This window comes from Chrysemys picta, chromosome 13, assembly GCF_011386835.1.
Source record: "Chrysemys picta bellii isolate R12L10 chromosome 13, ASM1138683v2, whole genome shotgun sequence".
Taxonomy (NCBI): domain Eukaryota; kingdom Metazoa; phylum Chordata; order Testudines; family Emydidae; genus Chrysemys; species Chrysemys picta.
In genome coordinates, this window is record NC_088803.1 from 19,833,731 (window position 1) to 19,851,640 (window position 17,910).

At 42.5% G+C, this 17,910-nt stretch overlaps 1 pseudogene; it reads right to left on the reverse strand.

The window, feature by feature from the left end:
- Window positions 1-4,944: 4,944 nt before the first annotated feature.
- LOC135975165 (olfactory receptor 10A4-like) lies at window positions 4,945-7,720 on the reverse strand (annotated as a pseudogene).
- Between the last annotated feature and the right edge of the window lie 10,190 nt (window positions 7,721-17,910).

Genomic DNA, 17,910 nt, shown 5'->3' on the forward strand with positions numbered 1-17,910 from the left:
CATTTGGGCGTTAGGTGTGTGGACGGAACTGAACCTCTCATTTGTAATTCCTCAGAGTGGAAGCCATCGCGTGTGATGAAGCTCTGAGGTTGAATTGGGATCCTTCTGTCCCATCCCCTGTAGCGGTCAGTATTAGTAGAAATTCCTGTAATAGGATCCTAATAGGCCATAATTCCCTCTGTTCTCTGTGTAATTCTCTGTTAGAGTGTCAGCAGGCAGATGGGTGGGTCTCTGGTAAAACCCTCTAAGGATAGCCCTTTGAATTATATGTTAAGTAAATGGCCTTTACCCGGTGTTCAGGAAAGAATGTGGAAGAGACGCTTGTTGCAGCTCTGCACCCAGGATTGGCCAGCCCTGGGCACTGATTGGCCCGAATCCGGATCTTCTGACATTCCGGATCTTTTGACATAACTCCCTTGCGCCTGGTACTGGAAAACCAGGCACCGGGACAAATAGATTATTGTTTTTTGTGGGATCTGTGTTTTATAAGTTTGAGATGAATTGGTATTGTTTAAACTTGCACAAAAAAAACCCAACAGAGAATACTTTTGCCAGACACAGGAAACTAGTGTTGTTTAATATGGTATTTAGCATTTAATCCTTAAGGTGACTTAATGCTTTACAAGATTTGAATTTGTTTTTGGGTAACAAAATAGCAGATAAAAGATCTGGTAAAAAGAGAGAGAAGGACAGTGCCCCTGGCTCTGTGTGGTCAAGCTGTCACTTTACTATGGGTGCATAGAGATTTTGTAAGCACAAAAGAAACAGTTACACCTCATGTAGAAATTGATGTGGCTAGTGTTGTGGAAATTGAATTGTGGATAGGATATGCATTTTCCCCAGAACGTGTGCAGTGTATATTGTAGCAGAGGTAAAAGAAATGCAAACCTACCAATATAGGTTGTGTTGTCTTTTTCAGATCACTGGGTGTTTGAAAGCAGAAGTTAGAAGTAAAAGACAATCAAAAGTCTGGGAAAGTTAATTGAGACCCTTTTTAAGTAAGAATCTTTAAGCTGTGGATAGCTTTGGATATGGAAGCAAGCCAGAAAGCATCTGTATTAATGCAATTTTCTAACTAATAAGGTAGAAGCCACTGAAACCTGGGCTGCCTATGAAACAAATACAAGGAAATATGGGGTAATTCCTCTGTTTTGTGTAAAATCAACAAGAGTATGTGTATATAAAGGAAATATATTAAGCAATGACTGACTACCCAGAAGGGGTAGACCTCTGTTCTTTTGTTTTTCAGATCATCACAGAAAACGGATGCCAGCTGAACAACATTCAATGTACCATGCATTTACTGGCACAATAGGAATTATTTTTGTGTTCTTTGTCCTGTCTTGTGGTGTTTGTCTTGTGTCCAGAATTGTTGGGTTTAATATTTTCATAAGGCAGTCTAATTCAAAATTAAATAGAAGGATTAAATCAAAAAGCAGATACTTGTTTTATTCAACTTGGAATACAAAGTGTTTGGATAAATCAGGAAAATGTGATATACTAAAGTCTAATACATTTGCTTAAGTAAGAAAAAGAAACTTCATTGGCCAGATTTCTTTTAATTGAAAAAATTGTTGTTAAAATTTGCATACCAACAGTCTTTGGAAGCAAGGACATGGAAGGTTAACCCACTCCCCATATTGCCCATGGGATCCTTCTGGCTACCTCAGATTTCTAGCCAGAGGGCTGGGGAGGGAGGAAAGCTATTGGACACCAGAGGTTGTACCGAGTGGACTCCTCAAAAGTGGGTGTGCTTGTCCTGGTTTGTTGCTCCAAAGCTCTGTAATAAAGTTATGTTACTGGAAGGGTGTACATGGCATACATTGAATAATAAGACTAATGTACTGTATAATGGCAATGTGTATGTGTTCATCGTTGGGAAAAGGTGTATGAGTGAAGAATGGAAGTTTCCTTTGTAGGTTAAAAGAAGCCAAGAAGGGGAGAAGGAAAAAGAACAGAATGAGTTAACTGAGAAAAAAAATAGCTAGCAAGCTCAGTCCAAAGATAAGACACTGGCCCCATCCAAGGATACTACCTACAGCTAAGACTTGGCTGACAGCCAAGAAAAGGGGGGCCTGCATGTGCCCAAGCAACTATGAGATCTGCAAAACACTGCCAGGCATTAATGAAATGTGTTAGGTTTCTTTTCTCACAGATAAAAGAAGTGCTTCCCAAAGACCCTAGCAGCCCTGCCATTCATTGAAACAAGGAGACTGAGTCTACGTAAAGTCCATCAACGAAAGACTGCTTTGGCTCCATGCTGGAAAGGCCCTTTCCTGTTAACCACCCACACCACTGTGAAGTGCCAAGGACTACCTGCCTGGACCCATGCTTCTCACTGTAAAAAGACCCCTCCACCTCGGGAGGACTCTCCGACTGATGATAAGCCTATTTCTCCTTCTAGCTCTGCTGTGCCTTCTGGACTGCAGGAAAAAGAAAAAAAAAGACAAGGTGAAGTGCTAGTAACCTCTCCCTTGTCCACTGACAGACCTACTGTGCCTTTGGATTTTTCTAGAAGAAGCAAAACCATTACAGGGTGATGTGCTAGTAACCTCTCCCCTGTATGATGTTAAACCACACTGTTTCAGGAAAAGAGAAGAAGGAACACTTGCTTCATTGAAACCACAAAGTCCAGGGATTCCTGACTACAGGAGACATTAAGAACTGACCCTGGTGAAGAAACAAAGAATTATACACTGGCAGGAAGAAACTTGTGGGACCTATGCTTGGGAACGTGGTATTGATTGGATTTTGGGGTTTATTCTACAGGCTGCGCCCTGTGTTTTGGATAAGTCCTTCAGCATGTATTGCCCTCCCTAATTGGATTTTAAATGATGTTTTAAATGATGAGTACCAAAGGCACCTTGTTGCCATTGCCCCTGCCATCTCCTCCATTACACTATTACCCCTGTAACACATCCAAATACAGACAATGCCATATATTTGATAAAACGAATGACTAAGGCCTTCACACTTTAGTGATTTATTTAAATATTGTTTGAAAAAATATATTTTTAAAGTTCAGGATATCCCATATAAGCAAACAATTGAATGGATCAGTGGAGATAAAAGTATATGATATCACTACCAGTGAACCCCAAGAATCTGTAATTACAATTGATGGGTTCTATAGCGAATGTTCCTGGAATTTGCACAGTGTTAAATGAGAGAGGCCCTTATTGTTATTTGGTCACCCAATTAGTGAACAATTAAACGAATACCCAGAGTTTGTTTTGCCACTGGAAATTTTACCTGCATAGAAATTATTCCAATGACTAATAGTGTGACCTGTACCTTATTGCAATTAATATGAATGCCTCCCGGAAGTACATAAAGGTGTTCAACCAACAGATGTGGTATAGTACTACACCAAAGAGAGATTGTATTGAATATCACTGAGGCTGGGAAGGCATTGCAGTGGGATCTAGCATGTTCAGAAATTCGGGATTTCCTGAATGACCAGCTAATGGCCATTCAGAATGATCTTGAGCATCAGGCTTGGCCCACTGCCCTTACAGACACATCAGGAGTACCATCTGACCTGTGGCCATGGAGACATACTTGGAGACTTTCTGGTTGGAAGTGCGGACGTTCTCAGTGCTCCTTCCAAGCATATGGAATGGTTGGGGGTGTGTGGGGGCTCCCTCATACCGAATCCTGCTGGGTCCATGGGGAGGATGCATGTGGGATTGGGTAATTCACTGAGACATTTGGGAAATTAGACCTCCTGGTATGCCCAATCGATTTTTAGTCAGTGCTCCTGGGATTACATCTGATATTTGGATGGCGTTAGGGAGTCAATGGACATTTTGGCCATTAAAACCCCCACAGCTTCAGTGTATCTGTAAAATGAAGCCAGGAGAAGTTGTTACTCTTCATGACTACGTTTGCTGGGAGGGTAGGGGACAAGGAACTACCCTGACAGGACACTTATTTTTTCAAGCTAATGATAGCTGTGTGTATGTTAAAGCCACCACATTGCAAGACATACATTTTAATCTCATTACCACTGCAGGCAATCATATTATTTACTGGCCTGCAGATAGAATTTTGCAAGTAGTCCTTAGGTTCCAGATACCCTTTAATTGGACTAGTTTAGTACCTGATCGATTTCAAAATTTGCTTTCACTGTTACCAGAGGATCAGAAAATCTCTGAAGTACAAGGGCAAATTCACATGCTTCAAAATATATATCAAGTTGAAAAGTATGCCTTTCAGACAGCTTATAGAGTATCCACCTTATGTACTAAGTATGATGTATTGTGTTATCTGACTAGGATTGTACAACAACCCCATCATATTATCGCTATGGGAATGTTATTGCTTGTGTTGTTGTTAGCTAGTGTAGGAGTATGTTATTGTTGTTGTAAAGGATGTAATAATAGTAATACCTTTCATGTCCATGCTCACCGTGCATTGTCATTACATCCAATCAAAACCCCTAAGGTTGAAGCATCTGATGTAGAATCTGAATTCCAAGATTTAATGCAAACAGAGATTTGAAAATGTTTGTTGTACTAGTAGTACAAAGGGGGGGGGGGTTGTGGAAGCAGAGAAAGAACTGACAGGAAGGGGATTGCAATGCATGACAGTTTGTTAGCAAGAGTCAGGCTAACTGTAACCCTAATAATGCGAGATTTGTAGAAGCGAGGAATGTGTGAGGCGAGTGGGAAAGAACTGTGTGAGAAGTTGTTGCGACCTTGTGTAGATAATATGGAATGTAGACTAAGAGTCTACATTAGTGAGCAAAACAAGATATCAGAATGACCTATGTAAACAAAATGCAGCTGTTGCTCATTATTGTCTGTAACAAAAGGTATAAATGCTTGCTGTAATTGTTTACCTGTTGAGAGACCTGCTTAGCTCTCTCCCTCTATGCAATTGATAGAGAGAAAGAAAATAAAGTATCTGATTTGCTGTACCCAAACAAAAGTGAGAACTCTGTTATTCTCTGACAGTGGTGATGATGCTGGCATAGGAGGTGAGGATGAGGGTGAAGGGGGTGGCGATGAAGACCACGGTGACCGTGATGTTGGACATCTTGTTGCGGGATGTTATGGTGCAGACCAGCCGCAGCACCGGCGCCATAGTGCAGAAGAAATGGTCGATTTTGTTGGGGCCACAAAATGGGGAGGTGAAGACCAAGGTGGTTTGGATAAAGGAGATGGGAATCCCACTCAGCCAGGAGCCGGCAACGAGCCAGGTGCAAGACCTCCTCTCCATGATGGCCACATAGTGCAGTGCGTGGCATATGGCCACATAGCGGTCATAGGCCATGGCAGCCAGGAGATGGCACTCAGCAGAGCCCAGGAGAAGGAAAAAAATACATCTGTGCTGCACAACCGATGAAGGAGATGGTTTTATCCCCAGTGAGGGAGATGGTCATCATCTTGGGCAGGGTGACTGAGCTGTAGCAGATCTCCAGGAAGGACAAGTTCCCCATGAAGAAATGCATGGGGATATGGAGGGCAGGATCAGCCAGTGTGATGAGAACAATGAGGCTGTTTCCCAGCAGGGTGATAGTGTAAATAGCAAAACACACGAGGAAAGCAGCACCTGCCCTAACTGGCTACTCGAAAATCCCAAGATAATTAACGCACTCACGACAGTGCTGTTTCCCTGTGCCAGCTCCTCACAACTTGTGGTAGAGTTCATCTGTAAATTAACAAACACAGGATTGGGTAAGTGACTTAGAAATAGCACAGAATAGCACAGAGAGAGAGAGAGAGAGAGAGAGAGAGAGATGGGGGTGTATGGGGCTAAATAAATAGATTAGATTAGATAATGTTGAAATCAGGGATTAGAAATGGTTAAATCAACATACTAAGATCTAGAGAGATAAAAAGATGGGTGTGTATGGAAACAGAAAGAAAAACAAGGGTTAAGATCGATAGATAGCTTGCACAGTAAGATCTAAACGTAGATAGATAGAGCATATGTTTATGTAAGTAAATTTTTCTCTCTTCCTTTCCAATTCACTTTTTACTTTCTTTCTTTCTTTAACAAATGTAATTGCTGTGGGAAATCTCAGGCTATTAAATGAAGTTTGTAATTTCCTCCAAGGTTGAGGTAAAACTAGGAAATAAAGAATCAGGCAAGCCAAGAATGATGATCTGTTGAAAATTTAATAAGGATACAGCAGGTATTTTAAAGATAATTGAGAAACATCAGGCAAGAGTATCTAATGTACCTTCCAAATCAAGAGCTCTCCTCTTATCATATTCCAGGGATCTATTCTATATAGTTTTGTATACAGTGCTCATCAATGTGGTAGTACTAATCAATGAATATGTATGTCTTTAAATGCTTCTTTTTTTAAGGCATCTTTTCCTCCTTGTGGGATGGCCTCCCCAGAGGTGTAACTCAGTTAATTAATGGATGAAAAGAACTAAACAGTAATACTGCTTTCAGAGTCATTGGGATTCATCAGACAAATACACTCTCTCTTTAAATATTCTGTAGGCTAATGATTTAGTACCTCTGCTGGAATTTCTCTCGGTAAATAAGCAATGGTTTAATTTCCATACCTGATGCTGTGTGTCTCCTTGTAGTACTCCTTGTCTCTCCAACAAGCTGGCCAAACACAGCCACTTGGTTATAGGACTGTTCAACTTTCTTAACAGCTTTCACTCCATCTGAAACCTCAAAGCTATCCACACTGGATCTTTCAAAAGGAAAGTCAGTGGATCTATTCACAACAGAAAAATTCTGGCTGTTAGGAACTGAAACTTTCTTGATTAAATCACGTTCACACCCTTCAGTTGCAGTAAACTGCTTGCAAAGACTACCATGAGGACTCCTTTCCCTAGGCCTAGGGGCTTTTCTATGCAACAATTAACCCTTCACAGAAATTCTGCCGTTATCCTCTTCACCTAGGGCTTGCTCTAAAGGAACACTTTCCTGAGCAACAACAGACTCTTTCTGGGTCTCACTTACATCCAGAATCACCTCTGGCCCATCAGGCAGATTCCTACACGGGGAGATTCCTCCCCTTTCAGGCAAACATATAGACTTCCTAGATAAAAGGTTAGAAGCATTCTTCTTCCCTTTGCCACACACAAATTCAGGAATCTTTTCCTTCAAGTTTCCACACCATCAGTAGGTAACACAATCAAATCACCTTTATGCTCTCCTTGTGTGCTAGTTAGAATATCACCCTGATTAGACAGAGTTGCTACACCCTTTCCCAACAACACACTAGCAACAGGCAAAATGCAAACACCAGAATTGGTCTCTGGGATTTTGCATAGACACTAACTGGATGTGACCTAGTTACAATGCCATTCTCCTTAGCAGACACAAAGTTAGGACCATTCCCTTCCGGGGCTTTAGTTGAATCCAGAACCAACTTTGAGACAACTGCACTATTCTCAACCATCACAGGCTGAAAGGGACCTTCTGTCTGCTCCACAGACAAAGAAGAGCCGGAGACACATTCTCCTTTACCAGATACACAACTTGGGATCTCATTTCCCTTGTCCCAGCACATATTCACAGACAACTGCTTGGAAACTGGGGTAGCTCCCTCCATAGGCAAGTCCAATACCCCTGACAGGCACAGGCACATTTCCTTCACTGTCACCATTCTCCACACAGGTAACAGGTAAGGTATAGGGACACTCATCTTCCACTATCCTTGCCTTCCCAAACTGCTGACTAGATAAAGCCATCAGCTCACAAGGCTGCCTAGGCTCATCCAAACTTTCCTTACCAGGCACATTGCCACTCTCCACAGATAAACTGCTGCTCTTCTCACTACACTGAGCCACTTCCAGCAAATCACAGTTACCCTTTTCAGGTTCACTTTTACAAGTTGTACTTGCCAATAATCCATCACCCATCAAAAATCTACACTTTCCTTCCTCAGTTAGGGTTTCAACCTGACCATCCACTTTAATCTGCTCCTGAGAAACATTTTCCTGACCAATGAGTTACTTCTGTGCTTGATTTAATTCCAGATTCACTTCTGAGACATTAGACAAACATTCAGAAACTCCATTCACAGACAAACTGCTATCTTGCACAGACAGCTATTTCCCACCAGGTTAGAATCCCCCTCTCCATGGTCATAACAAAACTGGTTAAACACAGAAAACTGCTCAGAGTAATACAACATATCAACATGGACTTTCAAGAGGATACAATTTCTGCTGTTCTTCCATTGCTTTTTTGACTTGGAGCTGAAATCTGTCTGTCTCCTGTTGCATCTGGTGAGCTTTCTTCTTCCTTTCATCAGCTTCTCTCTCTGTCTCAGCTATCTTTTGCTTTTCCAGCCATCGAATTTTTGCTAGCTTCTGTTTATGCTCATGTTGCAGTTTATTTGCTGACTTTTGCATTCTAATTGCTTCTGCAGCTTCGGTAGCATCAGGTAAGGGCTGTGCTCCTGCCTCCTGATCTCTGGCCATTAACAGAACTCTCTGTTCTTGATTTGTAGCTTTCTTTCTAAAGCTTATCCCCCTTTCTGAACACAAATCTTTTAGGGCTTTTTTCTCAAGGCCCTCATATGCTCTTTGCTCACCCATTGCAACTGTTCTTTAACCAACCAAAATCTCACTTCTAAAATTCAAATTTGGATGGTGTGGGGTTGTGATCCAAAGCTTAATTGACCTGGTTCTGTGGATCCAAGCATGACTCTGCCACTGTAACGATGCTGGTTCTGGTGAGACCCAACTGAGAGCATCAATTCAGGACAAATTGTTTAAAGCAGGGCAGTTGCAGCCCAAGGCTGGGGTTTCTATGCACACCAAGGGAAACCAAACCAGCCAAACAGAGAAGACTTTGGTTTTACCCCACTGGCTATCCATAAGTCACACAAGCAATTTCCAGTTTCCCAGTATCACCACCAGTGCCACTCGTTATGAAGATGAATGGTTATGACAAGCAATGCCTCAGTAAATGAAAAAAAGGTTCTCTCAATCCCAAAGGACCAAGCCCCAGACCCAGGTCAATATACAAATCAGATCTTACCCACATATCACGCCATTGCCAATCCTTTAGACTCTAAAATCTAAAAGTTTATTCATAAAAGGAAAAATATATAGATGAGAGCTAGAATTGGTTAAATGGAATCAATTAAATACAGTTATGACAAAGTTCTTGATTCAGCCTTGTAGCAGTGATAGAATAAACTGAAGGTTCAAATCAAGTCTCTGGAGTACATCCACAGCTGGGATGGGTCATCAGTCCTTTGTGTGGAGCTTCTGTTTGTAGCAAAGTCCCTCCAGAGGTAAGAAGCAGGATTGAAGACTAGATGGAGATGAGTCATCAGCCTTTTATAGTCTTTTCCAGGTGTAAGAACACCTCTTTGTTCTTACTGTGGAAAATAACAGCAAAATGGAGTTTGGAGTCACATGGGCAAGTCCCTGCATACCTTGCTGCGTCACAAGGCGTGTTTGCCTTCTCTCAATGGGTCAGTTGTATAGTTGATGGTCCTTAATGGGCCATTGAGTAGGCTAGGCAGAGCTGACACCAACTTGTCTGGAATGTCACCCAGAAGCATAACATAAGTTTGAAATACAGACAGTTTAGAGCCAATATTCATAACTTCAACTACAAAAATGATACACACATTTAGACAGCGTAATCATAACCAGCAAACCATAACCTTGTCTTAGACACCTCATTTGACCCACTTTATACAAGATTTGGTGTCACTACAGGACTTTGGCTGCAACAATGATCTATACGGTCCCAGTTCATGTCAATAACGTCACAGGGGGCCCTGTGTCCTTACAACAGGGAAGGAGGCTCAGTCGATCTCCCGCTCCTATAGGTGGCTCGTCATGGCCACTAAGCTTTCAGCATCTCTGTCTTTTCTACTCCAGTGAGGGGCGGTGTGAGGTTTATGTCTCTATAAGCCAAGGGCGTTTGGTAGGGGATCTTGGGCTCTTACACTCCACCGGGATCTGACCATAGCACTGTGTCAGGCACTAGCAAGTGTCTCAAGACAGCTTCCCTCTGCCATTTCCTACCATCTGTTTCCCTCCACAGTCTCAGAGTCCAACTTGAGATAGCAAAGGGGGAAAAATAGGGAGCAACTGAACCTTCAGCTCAGCTGGGCTCAGCTCATAGTCCCTTCCTCCCCAGAGGAGACTTCTGTGGCAGCTTTGGTCACAAGCTCTCAGGACAGAGCTGCCTTGTTCCCCATCTGCCCCTCTGGAGTTATCTGGCTCCTCTTGAGCCTGGTGGGATTGTCAACAGCAGCCTGTGCTGGTCTAATTCTGCTCCCACTGATTGGTGGTTTATCCATTGATGCTAGTGGGTCCATGCCCAAACTGAACCAGGTTAAAATCCTATCCCCTGTGTTCCTTTTTGCTGGGTCATGTTCTAGGTCCCTTTCTTGCTCCCTTTGAACTCAGTGGAAAATAACCTTTGCGGTTAACAGGTCAGGAATGGGTCCTACAGCCATATAAGAGCTGAAGGAGAGGACAAGAAAAAAGAGAAGGAGACAGGAAGGTCAAGAGAATAAGATGGATCAGTAGAGATATGTGGACCTGATTTGGCATCACCAAGCACCCGTGGAGTCCTTTTCAAGTGCAAAATAAGCTCAAGATAGCTTGAATGGCCATGTACTATTTACACTCTCCTTGCACAGGTGCCAAGTTACCAATGTGAAGGAAGAAATAGACTAGCCTAGACTATATGAGACTAGACCCGTGTGTTCTTGTTTGGACTAGACTTGACTAGAATCAAAATGAATAAAATAGAATAGACCCATGTGTTCTCATGTAGACTAGAATAGAACCTGTTTTAGAAGAGAAGAGAAGAGAAGAGAAGAGAAGAGAAGAGAAGAGAAGAGAAGAGAAGAGAAGAGAAGAGAAGAGAAGAGAAGAGACCCATGGATTCTAGTTTAGAATAGAATAGAACCTATTTTAGAACAGAATAGAATAGAATTGAATCCATGTGTTCTAGAATACAATAGACTCTTCTGTTCTAGTTAATAGAATAGAATGTACCCACCTATTCTAATTAGAATAGAATAAATAGAATAGAGCAGACCAATCTGTGCTAGTTTAACATAGAATAGAACAGACCCATCTGTACCGGTTAGTAGAATAGAATAGAATAGAATACTGCACAAGGTGCAAGGCAATAGACTATCAACCTCTTGATCCTATGAATCCTAATCCTTGGATGTCCAGCCATTGACGCTATGGTGTTATGCCTGAAACGTGACATTTACAGTCTGAAGCAGCGGTTCCCACACTTCTTTTCCCTGAGGCACAATGGTGCAGCTGCAATAGGCATTGCGGCCAACTGTTAACACTTTTTGAGGAAAATTATTGATTTTAATTATTACATACATATAACTATAACACTGTAAGTAACCAATGTACATCTTTCCTCTGCATTTTAATATAAACAATTATAATCTTTCCACAGCTAAAGAGAGAGAACGTCTATTGCCCTCTCCCCAATGGTACTGACCAGCTCCCCTCACATCTGACACCCTATGGCACCCCGGGAGCAACTGCCCTAACCCCCAACTGCTGCTTGACCCAGCCCCCGTTTCTGATAAGTTCAATTGGTTCCCTGCTGCCTCTTTTACTAGCCCTGGGAAGGAGCACAAAGAGGGAGAGCAGTGATGGGGAAATGCCCCCAGCCACTGCCTATGTGTAGGGAGCTGGTTGGGCAGCCTGACATGCTCTGCTCAGGTTACTATTGTTAGGTCCAAAAATATGGATTATAGAACATTGTTTGGCCAGCTTAGCCAAAGTTAGGCTAACCGTAGTTGCTGGGCCATTCCTGTCTCTCTGTGAAACCTGAGGGCATGCTTGCTTGAGCTGCAGAGAATGAGATAAGAGGTGGGGGCCGCATTCTTGTACCAGAAGTGCTAGGAACAATTTGTTTGGACATATGGAAACTTGCAGTCTCCACTCCCTGTTTCTGTTCTTCATCTGTTCTTAACTCCCTCCTTTCTCCTAGTTTCTGGTGCATGACAACAAAGCTCATAAGAAGTTGCTGAGGCATCACGAATTGTTTGTAGTGTCAAAGAAGATAGATATGCATGAATATTAGAAGCTTTCTAACTAATAAAGAGGGCCTGGGTTGTTTTAACTATGACGCGACGGAACTGTCTATATAACCTTACTAGTTATTGTAATCAGGGCTGGTTCTCAGTGGAGACGGGTCGCTCTCTATTGTTGTGTGCGCTCTTCAATATAGAGCTTGTATTGGACCTTGCTGGTGTTGCCTGTCTCTCTGCGGTCAGACAACAAATGGTGCTGTCTGGGTTAAATGTCCCCGACACTATCAACCCAGCAGGCATTTTGCCAGGTGTTGGAGAGAGGCTGTTTTGTGCTCCCAGGGACTGCAGCCGAAACTCCAGCTTCTCCCAGTGCAACCATTAGGACCCAATGAAACCAGTACAAGCTACACACATTTGTGGGGAGGTAGTAGGTGTTGTAGGGCCATTTTCCCATCTCCCTCTAGATTGTTCCCTAGGAATTTGCACTAAAAAAAAAAAACAGTTTCCAGTGCAAACTCTTCTACTAAAATTACACTTTAAAAAAATGTCGAGAGCAAAATGTACTGGTCAAACTGGGAGAACACGATTTTGTATAAAATTGAACAATAATCATCACAACACTGTTAACAAAATTGTTAAAAAACAAACATTGTGTTATTATTTGTTGTTTTTGAAACAAAATAGTTGTCCGAATTTGAACACTATGTTGTGTTTTCAATTTCTTTAGTGTAAAACCTGAATTTCTGTGCAGTGTATTTAAAGACCCAATCCTACTCTCTACTAATTAGAAAAGAATTAAATACTGCAAACAAAAATATAAAATAACAGTTATATTATAACACTGAGGCAATGGGTACTCATCCAATTTGGCAAAGGAGAATCCAAACTTCCAGTATGTGTCATCATATTTTCTTACCACTTTCTTTATTTTTTTGGCTGGCTCATTTCCTTTCATACAAAACCTTCACTTGCAAACTACGGATTCAATTTACATTCTGTACTCTTTGTTTTTGCTAAACTGCATGACCTAAACAATCAATCTGACAGGCCTCAATTTTCTGACCCATTCTTACTTATGGAGTTGATCCACTGAAGACAACGGGACAACTGACATGCGTAAAGATTATACAGCAGTGTCAGTGTCTGCAAGGCCATGCACTCCATGAGCAATGTGTTACATTTCAACTGTGCATAGCAATGATCTCCTACGGCTGGGATCAGAAAGGGGAGTCCTCTGGCTGTGGGAGGTTGGTTCCATCAGGACAGTTGTTTGTACTGACTGCACAGAAAACACAGTGCCAACTCCCCAGGCTCAGCCCCTTTGGAGATGGAATCAGGGGAGACACAGCCTGCCACAGAGAAGGACTGTGTAAATAGAGGGGAAAGAGGATGTTCTAGGACAGATCACAGCAGCTGTTTGTCCATTCAGGTAGATGCAGGTGTCTTTGCTGAGAAGATCCAGATTTTTCAGAGTGAGAAGAGACAAGAACTTTAGCTTATGAATCCTGGGTGCTGAGCACAGAGAAACAAGAGCTCATTGCTTCAAGCTTTGGCTGTTCTGTGGTTACAGGTGAGCACCATCTTCCTGACTGCATTTCTATCCCACTTTCCAGACAGGGGCATGAATGGGCTTTGTGAATATGAACAGTCTTAGCCTCACCTTCCCACAGCAGTAAGTCAGTGTTCATAGCACCATTTAACAGTGAGAAAATTGAGATACATGTCTTGTGAAAGGTCCTTAGCTAGAGATCTGGCCCATTGAGTCCAATGGAATTATGCTTCATTGACACCAGCCAGAGCTCTGGGTCAGTGTGACTAGGCCAAAGCCTGGAGTAGCATAATGGGAATCCAAACAAAGTGAAGCAGATAGAAAGGACCATAACAATGACATGTAAAATGTAAGGAGGAAACTAGCAGGATGGGAAAGGGTGGCTTGGCCCTTGGAAGGAGCTGGGCTCTGCCCCCACCTCTGCCTTGTCCTCTGAACCCAGCCAATAAGTTTAGGTTTGGGTGACAAGACGGTAGCTCAGGGATGGGGCTTCCTAAAAGAGGGAGGCAGCTGAGCTCCCCTGCTCAAAGAGATGTGGGGCCCTGTCAGAAAGCTGGGCCTGACACCCAGGGAATAAGGTGAGGGCTGTAGGGTGATTTCTGCAGTGGATAACAGAGGGGATGCAGAGTCAGAGTGGAGTGGGAAAGAAACTCTCCCTAGCAGCAGTGAGGGGTAGGAGCAAACCCTCGGGAGGGAATGAGAGGACAAGGACAGGCTTACTGGGAGATTCTGGCTCTGAGTGAAACCCTTATTTCAGGTCAATAGAGAAGACCTTGGAAGGGGAGGGTAATTCAAAGGCACCAACAGCGGAAATTTGTTTGATGGAGGGACGGGGAAAATGGAGGCAGCAGCAGGGTCTGATATGAGAAGAGGTTCGACTGCCAGAAGGAATTTGAAGAACAAGTGCTCCGAGTTAAAAGCAAGCAGCAAACTCTTTCAGTTTGTCTTAATCAGGAAACTGCAAGACTTCGTGGATCCACTGAACTCTCAGGGAATAACGATAAGGACTAAAGCTGGTAGGAAATTTTCCAAAACTCAGTTGCATCAGAAAATGGCAATTTTGCAGAATGAAATGTTTCATAGAATCATAGAAGTGTCTGGATGGAAGGGACATCAAGAGGTCATCTAGTCGAGCTCCCTGCGCCTAGACAGGACCAAGTAAACCTCGCCCATCCCTGACAGATGTTTGGCCAACCTGGTCTTCAAAACCTCCAGTAATGGGGAGTTCACAACCGCCCTTGGAAGCCTAGTCCACAGCTTAAGAACCCTTAGAGATAGAAAGATTTTCCTAACATCCGACCTAAATATCACTTGGTGCAGACAAAGTCCATTACTTCTTGGCCTACCTTCAGTGGACATGGAGAACAATTTATCCCCATCTTCTTTCTAACAACCTTAACGTATTTAAAGACTGTTATCATGTCCCGCCTCAATCTTCTGTTCTCAAGATTAAACAGAGCCCATTTTTGTCACCTTTTTTCATAGGTGAAGTTTCCTAAACTCTTTAACATTTTTGTTGCTCACCTTTGGACTCTTCTCATGGTTCTCCACATCTTTCCTAATGTGTGGTGCTCAGAATTGTACCCCGTACTCCAGCTAAGTCCTCGGCTTCACCACGTAGAGAGGGATAATTACCTCTCGTGTCTTACATATGACAGTCTTGTTAATACCCCTAATCATTTTCATTGTCCTTCTCTGCACCTCTACTAATTCTAATATATCTTTTTTTGAGATGGGGCGACCAGAACTGCACTCAGTATTCAAGGTGTGGGTGTACCATGGATTGATATAATATCATTATAATATATTCTGTTTTATTATCTATCCCTTTCCTGATGGTTCCTAACATTTTGTTAGCTTTTTTGACTGCTGCTGCAGATTGAGCGGATGTTTCAGAGAACTATCCACAATGATTCCACGATCTTTCTTGAGTGATAACAGCTCATTTTATGTGTATATTTGGAATTATATTTTTCCAATGTGCATTACTTTGCGTTTATCAACATTGAATTTTATCTACCATTTTGTTGCCCAGCCAGATCCCTTTGTAACTCTTGTGACATCCGTTGTTTGTATCACCACTTTCTTGAGAACCTCTTCACCACAGAGAGACAGAAGTCATTTTTCAGTGCTCCTCTCACAGTGTGCAGTTTTAGGCCTGAGACACATGGCCCAATGTCTAAATTTAGACAATAATGTAAAAGCTGGTCACCAGGAGAGGGAAAGGAGATTTTGCACCTTTATGGATTTAACTGATGACACTTGATGAACTGCTAACTCTGTGTTCTTTTGATTCGATGGCAAAGTTTGTTTTTTTGTTCCTAATGTCATCCCATGGCCGACACTGAATGGAGAAATCAAATGGCCATCACAGAATTCATCTTCCTGGGATTCGGGGATCTCCCTGAGCTGCAGCTCCTTCTCTTCCTGCTCTTCCTAGTGATCTACATCGCAACCATGGCTGGCAAAGTCCTCATTGTTGCTCTAGTTGTGACTGATCAACACCTTCACACCCCCATGTACGTCTTCCTGGGAAACTTGTCCTGCTTGGAGACCTGCTACACATCCACTGATCTCCCCAGGATGCTGGCCAGCCCTGACTGGGGACAGGACCATTTCAGTCCATTACACAATTGTACTTCTTTGGTGCTCTGGTAGGTATGGAATACTATCTGCTAGCAGTGATGTCTTGTGATCGGTATTTAGATACACCGAGAGTGCTAAAGAAAGTGTTCTTGCTTTGCTACACGGTCCTGACTCCCCTGGTAAACCCCTTCATCGACAGCCTGAAAACAGATATTTCAAGGAAGCCTTGGAAGCCTTGAGCAAAGTCGCCAGTAAATATGTGGCTTTCACAACGAATTTAGAGAATGCTAGATAATAACTAAGGTCCTGGTTTTTAAGGTGTTTAGACACCAAGTGGGATTTTGAAGTCAATGTGTTATGCACTAAGATTCTTTTGAAACTCCCACTAGGCACCTAAGTTACCTTTGATAATCTGGCCCTTAGGCAGAGGTTCTCAAAGCTCCCTGGGTGATCTGGGCAAAAAGCCTCTATTGAAATTAATTTGAAAATTCCCATTGAAAATCTCAGCATTCATGTTAAAAAATAAAGCAGATTATCTACATGGAGTTACTGAAGCAGAGTTTTTTATGGTCCCTCCCTGTCTCCATTTAATAGAGGGCACAAGAAAGTGAGGTTGTGGACAGCTCTGTCAGCCTCTCGTGTCCAGCACTGACACATACAGGATGGTGGTGTCTTTTCTTTTTGGGGTGGCTTAACATTCACGCTGGGTGAGGAGGGTATGTAGCATCTGAGAATGCACAGAGCTGACAAGGAATGCAAGTTACACAAACCACTAAATATCTAAGCAAATCCCTGGCTGTAACCCCAGCTGTACAATGTTACTCTATTGTTTGCAGTGTTGTTGTAGCCATGTTGTTCCCAGGATATTTTTTTCTCTCTATTCCATAAGAAAAGCTTGTAACCAATGCCGGAAAATGTAATACAAATAAAACATAAGGAATGATGTTATCATCAGGTTGGTTGCTTCAAATGATATCTTATGCCTCTAAAGACAAAATAGAGAATCCAACCGATGCTCAAGTCTGTGTTGTCCAATTAAGGAAAAGGATCGGTCTGGGATCTGGCTAAACATTTTTGTCCCATCATCAGAGTGAACAGAAAATTTCCATGATATTTTTATTTTCAGGAAAAAAGTCCATTTTTTTCATCAAAATTAATAATTGGGCAAAATAAAAAAAATAGTCCCTAGATGTAACATATCCCCCACCATCTCCCTTGACTCTTTGTAAGGCAGGGGAAGTGCTCATGCATCCTTTCCTCAGGCTGCACACTGAAAGCTACTGCTTTGCTGGAAAATTAACCTAAATTTGAATTAAGACACACACAGTGAATGGCCTGAATTCGTGGATTCATGTGACTACATCAGAATCTTGGCTTCCATTTAAAATCAAGTTTCTAGGGGTTTTTTGTTAGAATGAAAAAGCTTGAAAATGGCTCCCAAGTATAACTGAGACAGTGATGTCTGCCTGAGTGTGCAGAGAGCCTTGGGAGGACCCCACCAACCATATCTTATCACAGGACACTGTGAGTGCAGAAGGAGGTGAAGATCACAGTGCGCCCAGCCTCACCCCCACTCCCAAGCCAGTGGGTCCAACATGCCACTGAAATAAATCGTGCAATTCTCCCCAAAGAGAGCTATTATCTTAGGATCTCTGAACGCTCTGGCAGATATCACTGTCTAAGTTACACTTGGGACTGGGAGTCATCCTCAAGCTTTTCATTGTAACTAAAAAAGCTACAAATATGTTCTTAAATTAAAGCCAAGATTCTGTTCTAACCATTTGACTCTGAGAATTCAGGTAATAGA